This window comes from Carcharhinus amblyrhynchos, chromosome 3 (genome assembly GCF_965287045.1).
Source record: "Carcharhinus amblyrhynchos chromosome 3, sCarAmb.v2.hapA, whole genome shotgun sequence".
Lineage (NCBI taxonomy): Eukaryota > Metazoa > Chordata > Chondrichthyes > Carcharhiniformes > Carcharhinidae > Carcharhinus > Carcharhinus amblyrhynchos.
The window spans coordinates 102,060,455-102,072,599 of record NC_137326.1 but is presented as its reverse complement, the minus strand read 5'-3'; the positions used below and the strand labels follow the sequence as shown (position 1 = coordinate 102,072,599).

Below are 12,145 nucleotides of genomic sequence, written 5' to 3'. Positions count from 1 at the left end.
GGCGGGTGGGGCTAGATAGCCCTGCTTTATATCAAATCTTTTAAAAGGGTGGGAGGGAAGGGGAGATACTCTTCTGGAGGTGTGGGGGAAATCCCAGTTCCTTCCTACATGCTCTTCAAAAGCAACCCTTGCCAGCCATCTTCCTAAGTTGGCAGTATCCTGAACATACCTCACAATGTGTGCGTAGGTATGGATGTGTGAGTGTAAGTGTGTAGGTATGTAAAGCTAGAGGCCATAAGCCCCTGTCACCACTATGCAAATTGCAGCAGGACTATAATAATTAACGTCACTCTCCCATTTTCGCTGCTCCACAGAATAATGCCCAGAATTTTGGAATCAAATTCCCAATACATCAGTAAAAATTACAGAATTATTTCAGTTATACACTACAAATCCATGGCACTGATGTTAGCCCCTGCAAGTCATAAAGACATTGGTCTGAATTTTATGGAGCCTGCAAGAGAGAGGCAGTGACTCAAGGCATTATCACTGGATGAGTAATCCAGAGACCCAGGATAATGCTCTGGGGACCAGGGAATCCCTCCATGGGAAAATTTGAATTCAATGAAAATTGGGAATTAAATGTCTATTGATGACCATGAAATAATTATCAAAGGTTGTAAAAACCCATCTGGTTCACTAATGTCCTTCAAGGAAGAAAATGTGCCATCCTTACCTGGTCTGACTGCAGATCCTCAGTAATGTGGTTGATTCTTAATCACACTCTGAAATGGCACAGTAAGCCACTCAGTTCAAGGGCAATTATAGGTGGGAAATAAATGCTGGCCGAGCCAGCAACACCCACTTTTCAGTGAAATTGAATATAAGGATTGGAAAGTTAGGCTCCAAAGTAATGAATAGAGTTGCAAAGAACAGACTTAGAACAAAGTGGGCTTCCAGGAAGTTGAAAGATCAGAAGAAACAGCCAAATGTGAGCAACGCCTTACTGTGGGTCTGTGCAGCAGTGGAGCTCTTTTGTAGTAATTGTGAATCTGAAGTGAATGTAGAAGGTGAAGCTTGAATGCATGTTACGATCCAGAGAGGGAAACATCTGAAGGAGAGATCGAAATCTTGGAGGTGAATCTTTATTGAAGACATCCAAGAGAAAGCATAGTTTGGAAGAAGGTTCCAAAGCATGTTCTGAGAGTGGAGATTGGAAAGCTCTGTGTGAAATGCTGAGGTCCATTGAGAGTGGTAGATCCATTGTGTGGTAAGTTCCTGGGGGGAGTTGATGCAAAATCCGTAGAAGTTGCTTTGACAGGCATCTATCAGTTGGCTTCAAAGTGCTACGTATCTGACCACAGGTCGTCTATTGGTTTACTAGTCTGTGTACTTGCTGTGAACATTAAAGTATAAGTTAGATTTTATAACTCCTGTTATCCTTATGAATCTGTGGATATCTGTTAAGGTAGAATTGGGTTTGAGGAGTAACATAATATCGTTAATCTCTTGTTTAATATAATAGTGAAATATAAAGTTCACCAGCAGATGCTGTGTCTGTTGAGTAACCACTGTCCATGTTTCTCAACAAATAAATAAAAGTTAGGATCTACCAGGTCTTGATCCACCCTGGGATCTGACTTGTCCCGCAGGTCTGACTTCTCCAGTAGTAACTGGGATCGTATCAGTACTGTAATGCACATACACAATTTATAAAAACATAAGTACAGATTCCTAACTCCATTGCTGATGGTAACAGCTGAAAATCCCCTTTTTATAAAATGAAGAGCGTTATAGTGTGTAATAATCGGAGTCTCTTATTTACAATGAATCAGGAAAATTCTGGTTATTTTCCATGGCATTCTTGGATTCTAATATTATTTTGAAACTTAAATGTTGGAAATGTTCAAAACTGAAAAGCAATATTAACTACTTTTATATTCATAAAGGACATCTTTTAAATACAACTATACTTAAAAAAAACCTTTAATTTCTTACTGCTGACAAAATAAAGATAATAAGATGTACCGAGTTAAAACTGGTACAATAGGACACAATTTAGCTTCTGGCAGTACTGCCTTTCCCAGCTCTCTATGAATAGAGAATTAATTGATTTGCAATTGGCTCCTGGGAAAAATATTTTGTTCATTAAATAATTAAAAAGAACAACTATATTGGATGAGTAAAAAAGCACAGCTCCATTAATAAATATATAGATTGAACTCTCAGTCACTACCTTTCTGGAACAGTTAATAACATTTATTTTAGTTTCAAGCACTGAAGCTCAGTCAGCAATTTTTAAGTCTATTGGGAATGTGTTATGCAGAGGATGGAGCTTTTAACCAACATAAATAGACAGTCTTGTGTCAATTATTCTTTTATTCTTTCCTTGAGATGAGGATATTGATGGGAAGGCTATTTACTCTCCATCCCTAACTGACCTTGAACTGACCAACTTGCTCTGACATTGCAGACAGCAGTTAAGAGTCATTCACATTGCTATGGGGTCTGGAGTCACATGTTGGCCAGCCCAAGTAAGGATGTCAGATTTCCTTCCTGAAAATAAATCAGTGAACTAGACTACTTTTTATGACAATTGATGATAGTTTCATGGTTGCCATTACAAGGCTAGCTTTCGATTCCAGATTTATTAGCTGAATGTAAGTTCCACTAGCTGCTGTGATGGGATTCAAACATGTGTATACAGTGTATTAGCTTAATGCTCTGGAGTATCAGCCTGGTAACATTGCCATCTCCCCAATAATACTTCCAATCACATCAGAAATCATTGTTTTATTCATGTAAAATTACCCAATTGTTTTCAGAGAGAAATAAACCTCAAAATAACAATATGTGCTATTTAGTTGTCAGATTATAAAAAGCTTTTAATATCTTCTACTCAAAATCACTGCCAACTTGCCAAGACTGATGAACGTGGTATGAAATCAGAGGAAGCGTTCTACAGCTGGAAGGAATGAAAGAGATGCAACCACCCATGTGCATATGCATACAGGTGCACATATAAACACACATTCTTAGCATATTACTTTTATTTCTTATACCTATCCATATGTTTTACGCAATAACAATTAATTTAGTGTTCTCCAGCTCAAGAATGTGTCCATTTTTGATTCTCAGTGAGTAGTCACACTCTCTAAATGCAGAGAAAGTAGATTGCCATTTACACCTGAACCCCAAAAGCTGTGCCACTACAAAAACTCAAATATCTGTTCAATAATTATTAATGACAAAACTCTTTGCTTTCCTTCAGAAGTAGACTCGAGGCCTTTCCTAATATGATGAAGGATTATAAACAACTTGAGTTTTGACTACGATGTTAGAATCACGTTATACCTTTATTACTGAGTGTCGGAGATTCTGACTTCAAACCATCTGTCCCAGCTCACCTGCCTAATGCAGTCATCAAATGTACGATCTGAAAATCATCATGCTGAGGTAGAGTGACAAACATGAAAGATATACCAGCAAGAATAAAACTGGTTGGCAAGACAAGTATGGCCATTCAGTTTTAATTCATATGTTGAAAATGTAGTGTTGCTGTTGATTGCAAAAGATATTGAGCAGTTGAGTAGAATGGGGTTATCTACTCTGGAGTTTTGAAAGAAAGAAATTATCACATTGAAACATTCAAAGTCATTAGACAGCAAGACAGTCAAGATGCTGACAAGTTGTTCCTCCCTGGCTGCATAGACTAGGACTATATTTCGTAGTCTTGGACTAGAGATCAGCTAATTACGACAGAGGAGATTTTTTTCATCCAGATGATTGTGATTCTTTGGATTTCCCTGCTCCAGAGTCTGTGGATATTCAGTTACTGAGTATGTTGAAGGCTGAGATTGGCAGACCTTTGGACACAAGGAATGTCAAGGGACGTGGGATAGGACAGGAAAGTGGAATTAAGGTAGATCAGCCATGATCTTATTAGTTGGCAGCAGAGACTTGAGGGTCATATGATTTATTCTTGTTCCCACTTCTTATGCCATGTGAAAGTGATGATTGCACTGATCTACAAGATCTTGCTTCTTGAATTTCACCATTTTGTACTGTTGCCTCTCATGTACTAAAAGTAAACGTCAACGAGACAAAAGTGCCTCCAACATACCATAAAAAACACAAATCATTATGTACTTCACCCACTTTAAATATGCTACACTTAAAGTTTTTTTCCCTTCCTTAAAGAATGCTTTGATTGTAATAAATCAATGATGAATACATAACATGACAATGTGTTATGTATCAGAGCAATGATTGCCTTTTGTAAGCGAGAGGAAAACACGAGTAAAATGATAAATGATGTTGTTCACAAGGTTTTAGTCTCCACTTCCCAGTTCTGTTTCAAACAAATCATGATATGCCTGGGAAAGCAGTTTTCAAAACTACATACGCAGATACATTTTCTGATGTTAATTTTTGAGAGCCAAGCAGTGTATTGTCATTTTTATGTTCTTTCATACATAGAACTAAAAAGCATCTTGGTATAAAACAAAAGTAAAATGTTATTTTGATTCCTTCACTGGTGACAAATGTATACTATTGGAGTGGGTTCAGTCATCGTACCATGAGATGAATATAACTGAAACCTACTACTGATAAATAATGCAGTTAATATTTACGACTACTCTTGTTATCTTCTGATACTCATCCATTTATGCGCTATCCACTTAAGGAGCGATTAGTACTGGAAAAACTTATGTATCTGCCTTTCCGATTGAGCACAAAAATATTGATTAAGATATATAAATATGTTCACAATTTCTTGTAGTTACATTTCAACCATTACACTATTTGATGCCTGATAGTTCTGATGTTGACTGCGTAGTTGCTTCATTTGCTGGACTATTACTGGATAATGCAGCAGTTATGCCTCAATGGTTAAAGTTTCAGTTAGTTTTCTATCGTAGAAAAACCTGCAGTTAAGTGCATTTGGTGGTCTCTGAGGCTTCAACTCACTGTTCAACTCACCTCCAATGTTACTTCTGCCTTTGAGGTCAATTAGATGCCACTGCCTCCCTCCAGTATTCAGGCCCCACCTGCATCTGGAAATGGGTTTGCACCCAACGGGACACCTTTGACTGGCGCACACTTCAAACAATCAAATGAGCAGTGACCCAAATTACCGGCACTGATCACTGCTTTGTAGTCGAGTGCACTTTGCATATGCTCTGCTGATTTTGAGTAGAAGTCTGAACAATATTGAAGGCAGTTCTTTTCTCCATTGTCATTATCCCTTTGGAGATCAATGGACTGAAGGAACTAACTTTACTAAATGACCCTAATGAAAAGCCAATGCACAATACTTCATCTTTGTTGATAACTTTTGCTTTAACAATATAAACTAAAATTAACATATATTAAACATGAATTAACAGGCACATTAAATTGGAGGTACAACACTGATAAATCACACAGGTTTATCTGAAAGTCCCTTCAGTATACATGGCACTAATTCCAGCCGTGGACAGGATTTTATGGCCTTGCTTGACCAGAGACCGGAAAATCCCACCCAAGGTCAACTGACCTTCCCACTGTTCATCCCTTGCCCACTCCAATTCCTGTGGTGGGCAGGGTAATAGAATTCCGGTGAATATCCTTCAAGACTCTGATTTTCCTCGGGTAGAATTCTGGCTCTTTCTAATAGAATCGTAAAATGTTAACTTTGTAATGACTGACAACAGGAGCAGCGCAGGAGAGAAATATCCACTCACATATATGGGAAAAATTTGATTCCTAATTGACAGAGCTGTTTACAACCAGGGTTACCAGACCCAGGAAATTATTTCCCTCCCTCCCATCCATGATATCTTGCAGTCTATTCCTGGATTTTAAAATTGGAATATGTAAATAAACACTATTCATTGACATCTGTCACAAGACAATGTTCAGGGTAGTGGAACACAATCCTCAGAGTTTTTTAAAGCTTATTTATTAGTATCACATATAGGCTTACATTAACACTGCAATGAAGTTACTGTGAAAGTCCCTTAGTCGCCACACTCCAGTACCTGTTTGGGAACACCGAGGGAGAATTTAGCATGGTCAACGTGCCTAACCAGTAGGTCTTTCAGACTGTGTACAAGTGAAAATCTCAGATTATGTAATGAAAATGGAATTTGGCTCATTCTGTCACAGTAGATCAGTGGCCTTGGTGATGCCCTCCATAGCATAAGCACCCACATTACTACAGAATTGCAGTAATCTCTGATGTACAATGAGCAAAGTGCATATATCACATGCTTCCTGTAGGCTTCATGTTTATTCCTTTCACATTTTAGCTATTGCACATCTGTGATATGTGAGAAATTACAAGGAAGATCTGCTATTATTTGTATTTTCCCCTGCAATAAACAATGAAAGACTAAATAATCATACCATTGAAACTAGCCTGTGCAATATCATCCTTGTAGTGGAAATCAAAAGGCAGCATCATTCTTATTTCCTCATTGAAGATATGCATAATCTCTGCTTCAATTACTTTTATGTTTAAAGTCAGAAAATTAAAAATGAAATCACATTTCTATCCATATTACAAATCTGTTCTCACAATTAGAGAAAAAAAAAGTAGTGCTTGTTGAACTCAGCATTGTCTTTCCTGCAGTATGATGACTGATCAGACTATAGATATTTCTGACATTGCATTCGCAATGCCCCTTTCCATTGGATTTAAGTCATTACAGGCATCACACTTCAACTGCACTTGTGTGATTGTTTCCATTTCTTGTACCCAGCTGTAATTTATGGCACCTGATTGTCAGATTTAGTGCTAATTTGTACTATCTGGAGTGTTTTCATGCCCTGACAAGCATTTGGAATCAGAGTGCCTAATTATCTCCTAACTTAATCATATCAGGGTTGAGAAAGGTAGGTGACCTCTCTGCCTCAAGTGCTCAATTTGTCTTTTTATGAGCTGGCATTGTACTCAGAAAATGCTCGTTACTAGTTGATGATTGGGGTCAAAGCAAAACTGAAACATAGAAGCCAGCTCATTCACTATATCTGGAAACAATAATGTTCTTTTGTAATTTAACAGCGAATTTATGAGCACTTTTTAATCTTCAAAATTAATAATTCAAGATCATTCTGAATTTTTTTTGATATCCCACCACAAAATCTATTCCATAATTATTGAATCTATTTGTTTTCCTGGTAACCAATTGAGGCTGGACCACAAAGTTCATCACTTTGATGCCCATATCTGGTCCTGAGATGAGTTTCCGACCACATATTGGTACCATTACTAAGATCAACTATTTTGATCCTGTAACATCATCTGACTCCACCCATCTCAGCTCATTGGATTCTGAAACACTCATCCATATCATTGATAGATCAAGATTTGACTGTTACAATGCATTCTATTCTCCCATGAATTTGAAGTCATCAGAAACTTTGCTTCCTGTCTGTACCAAGTCTCATTCGTCCATCACCACCTAGTTCATCGACCTACACTAGCTCCTGGTTAAGCAACTTCTTTCGTGTTTCCAAATCACTCCATAGGCTCATCCCTTCCTACCTCTAACCTTCTCTAGTGCCAGAATCCTCCAAGATATCTGTATTTCCCCCATTCTGACTTCTTTTATGCCCTGGATTTTAACTGATCCACCATAGGCAGCATTGCTTTCAGATGGAATTCATGATCTAAATGTTTCTGATTCTCCAAGTTTTCTTATTCCACCTCTCAAACAGTCTTTTAAAACTTCTTTGCCCAGGCTTTCAGGCATCAACCTTACTATTTCCTTATATGGTTGGGTATGAAATTTTGTTTGATGATCATAGAATCCTCACAGTATAGAAGGAGGCCATTCAGCTTATCGACTCTGCACTGACAACAATCATGCCCAGGCCCCATCCCTGTAACCCCACATATTTACCCTGCTGATCCCCCTGACAGATAAGGGTCAATTTAGCGTGGCCAATCAACTAACCCGCACATCTTCAGAGTGTGGGAAGACACCGGAGCACAGGGAGGAAACCCACACAGACACGGAGGGAACATGCAAACTCCCCACAGTCACCCAAGGACAGAATCGAACCCGGGTCCCCTCCAAACCACTCACCATCCCTGGTGTTGTAAGGCAGCAGTGTGCCTTCATGCAGCTCCTCATGTGAATTGTGTTAGACTTCTGAATATGTTTAAGATATATAAATCCCAGCTATTGTTTTGTGAACACCAACATATAAAATATTATACTACAGTTTAGGCTTTATTGAAAAATAACTTCCCCAATGATCTTTCTTTATATTTTCTTCAGCTGACCAAAGGACTTAACCGACATTGTATCCTGATAAACATATTTAGCATTTTATTTCTTTAGTGAGAACCAAGAATACTTCCTCGCAAAAGTTTTAATTGCACATTGAAAAGCTTAGAGATCGCAGGAACAAACCTGCATGGGCATTATACAATGCAACATTGTCCCCTCTACCGCGGCTACATTCGCAGCCAGGTGTCCCTGGAGAGGGAGCATGCAGTGTCCGCGGGCGCAGTTGACACCTTCCGTGCCCGCTGGGCACCGCAGGGCCTGGGGTGCGTTATAGACCCCGACAATCACATTTTGATTTGATGTGTCTTAAGTTTCCTTTGTACTTTTGTTTCTGTTTGGGCTGTTCCCCTTCCTTTTGGGGAGCTGCCCCTTTTACATTGTCCTAATTTACTTTGAGTTTGTCTTTTTGGTTTGACCTTCAAAGAGGACAATGAAACACTGATGTATTAATTTGCTGCTGGAATGAAAAATTCTGTCCCTTTAAGATGAGGAGGTCTTAAGGCTGCACATTCTTCAAATGATTGCTTGAATTAATTATAAATCAGGCTAGCTTTCTTTCTCTTATAATATGTAGGAGGTAATAAAAGTCTGATTGTTGAAGTGAACAAAGGCTGAGATCATTCAGAGATTATATGCTTAACAGTGTGACCATCTTTGACCTGGAAACAGTACAGTTAGGACAATTTGTACTTTCTTTAAAATGTCTGTGAGAATCTGTAGTTCTTTTAAGAATGTTTGAAAAGGTCCTTTTTCATCAGCAAAGTAAAGGAAGGGGTTATCAACAGTGCTATCAAGCAGCATTTACTCTGCAATAACCTACTCATCAACAAATTGGATTCTACCAAGGCCACTCACCTCTTACAGTTTTAGTTCAAACCTGGATAGAAGAGCTGAGGAGTGACTGATTGCCCTTGAAATAAAGGCAGTAGTTGTCAAGAGTGTGTCATCAAGGAGTCCTAGCAAAACAGGAGTCAAGGGGAATCATAGGGAAAACCCTCCAATGGCTGGAGTCATCCCTATCACAAGAGATGATGACTGTGCTTGTCGGACATCAATCTTCTCAGTCCCAGGACATCATGGCAGCAGCACCTCAGGGTAGTGTCTGAGGCCCAAACATCTTCAGCTGCTTTATCAATGACCTTCCCTCCATCATAAGATCAGAAATGGCGATGTGCATTGATGATGGCACAATGCTCAGTACTATTCATGACCGCTCAGATACTGAAGCAGTCATGCCCATATGCAGAGAGATCTGGGCAATATTCAGGTTTGGGCTGATGATTGGCAAGTAACATTTGCATCACACAAGTAGCCCACTTAATTGGCTCCCCATCCACCACGTCCAACACCCCTCCCTCCATCATCAATGCACAATGGCAACACAATGCAGCATCTACTCACCAAGGTTCCTTCAACAGCACCTTCAAAACCCCTGACCTTTACCAGCCATTAAGAACAAGATGAATGTGAACACCACTACCAGCAAGTTCCCCTCCTAGCCACACACCATCCTGACCTGGAACTATATTGCCACTCCTTCACTGTTGCGGGCTCCAAATCCTGGAACTGTCTTCCAAGACCTCAAGAACTGCAGCAATTCAAGAAGCAAAAAAAAAAGCAGCTCACAAACACCTTCTCAAGGGCAGTTAGAGCATGCAGTAAAATTGCTAACCTAGCCAGCAATGGTCACATCCCCTAAAAAAATCAGAGTACATCAATTATAAAGAGATCAGTTGTAATTTTCTCACATCATAAGAAATGCAGGTCCATCTGGCTTGGCAACTCTCAACCTGGAAGTAGAAAGGAAGTTAACCATGAGGCCAGACACAGAGGAAAGCCATAAGCAGGAGAAAGAAAGTGATCAACACACATATACAGAACTCATGAGGTGAAAGCAGCAAAACTGTTTACAAAAAGATTGGTTTTCTGTTAGGCAAAAAAAAAACACAATGCCAGAAGTCCTTTGGGCAGTGATTAGGATTGAGCTAAAAGGAAGTGAGTTGTAAAAATCAATGTGAATAGTTCAGGCATGCAGAAGAGCTGAGAGTTTGTGTCAAAGGACCAGACCGTGAATTGAATATTGTTGGTGGTCTGTTGCAAAGGAAAGCTTTGCCATCAGATCTGAACCAGCCTGAGTGAGAGAGGGTTCGTAGGTAACGAAGGTCAGCCTGACTTGAAACATTGGCTCTACTGGCTCTATTCTCTCTTCACGGATGCTGCTAAACCTGCTGAGATTTTCCAGCATTTTTCTCTTTTTGTTTCAGATTCCAGCATCCGCAGTATTTTGCCTTTATATTTGTACACAGGTGTCTTTCCGATGATTATTACATCCAATGATCTTGGATAGAATACAGCTGCCAGTAGTTGTAACTCGAGGGCCAAACTGATTGAATGGGCAAGTGGGAGATCCTACATACTGGAGCTTGTGAAAACACTACGAGATTGCATTTGGTTCTGCATTTGTTGTGTGGATGCTTGTGGTTGTGTGAGTCCATCTTCATTCTATCCACTACTTAAAGTGAAGTTTACCTTTCCCCTTGAAGTATCTTAGTTCATGTGCAATTTGTATCGGTTTTGATTTGTGAGAAGCAAACACTACAGAAGGTGAAATCCTGTTGGTAGTTTCTTCATTTGGGCGTCTTTCAGGAAATTTGGTTACTTTGGTTTACCCACAGCGATTGTAACAGCAATTGCAGGCTGGAGTTTAGAAGAAAAATAACTTTTTAAAAATTGTTTCAATCTGCAATGAAATGTGACCTTTAGCGTAACAGCAGAACATACTTTATTTTACTTTGTTTTAGCAGATCATTAATAGCATTACTCACAGTAGGTCAGATGATCTGCTGTTTTATAAGGGTGACTGCTTTATCTCATGCAATGTACTATTCTGCTCAATATGAAACCATGATTATCACCATAATTAAGATTTGCAGTGGTTTGGGGTGGGGATAATGTGACAATTCACATATTGAAATATTTCTGGAGTATATGTACTTCTGAACACAGAAGAGGGCAGAATATTAAAATAGATGGATCCCTTTTCCAAATATTAAATGTGATAAACATAAAAGAACAGAAATACACAGATTAGCTATTTTCAAAATGCCATCTATCAAGAATAAGGGTGATCCTTCATCTCAGACAGAATAGTGCCATCCACAGCAGTCCATTTCAATTTTGCAAATTTACCAGTGTGTAGTAAAATGCCATCACTCAGGCACTAGAAATATGCTTTAAGCACTCTAATTATCCCCTCCATTACTTTGTGAATCATTAAATAAATGCGGGTGCACCTTTTCTGTGCTGGCAAAGCTGAAGGGGATCATTGGCTATTTTTCAATGATTTTCAAAACACCCTCTTCCGTCAGGGAGAAGATACAAAAGTCTGAGGTCATGTACCAACCGAGTCAAAAACAGCTTCTTCCCTGCTGCCGTCAAGACTATTGAATGGACTTACCTAAGTTGATCTTTCTCTACACCCCAGCTATGACTGTAACACTACATTCTGCGCTCTCTCCTTTCCTTCTCTATGAACAAGTACACTTTGTCTGTATAGCATGCAAGAAACAATACTTTTCATTGTATACTAATGCATGTTACAATAATAAATCAAATCAAATCAGAAAATGCTGGAGAAACTCAGCAGGTCTGACAGCATCTGTGGACAGAGACTAGAGCCAACATTTCAAGTCAGGATGAGCTATGACGAACGAGCATCTTGACTCAAAACATTGACTCTATTCTCTCTCCACAAACACTGTCAGGCCTGCTGAGTTTCTCCAGCATTTTCTGTTTTGGTTTCAAATTCCAGCATCCGCAGTGTTTTGCCTTTATTTCAAAGAGTGAACATTGTCCCCTGGAACAGCCCATCTCCTTTCACACTTCATTGAAGAAAAATTATTCATCCAATGAAGGACAACAGT

General features: G+C 39.2%; 1 protein-coding gene across 1 annotated transcript in view; it reads right to left on the bottom strand.

Annotated features, from left to right (window-relative positions):
* The window catches only part of naaladl2 (N-acetylated alpha-linked acidic dipeptidase like 2), a 527,121-nt gene that overhangs the window by 410,292 nt on the left and 104,684 nt on the right, over window positions 1-12,145 (bottom strand). The window lies entirely within an intron of this gene.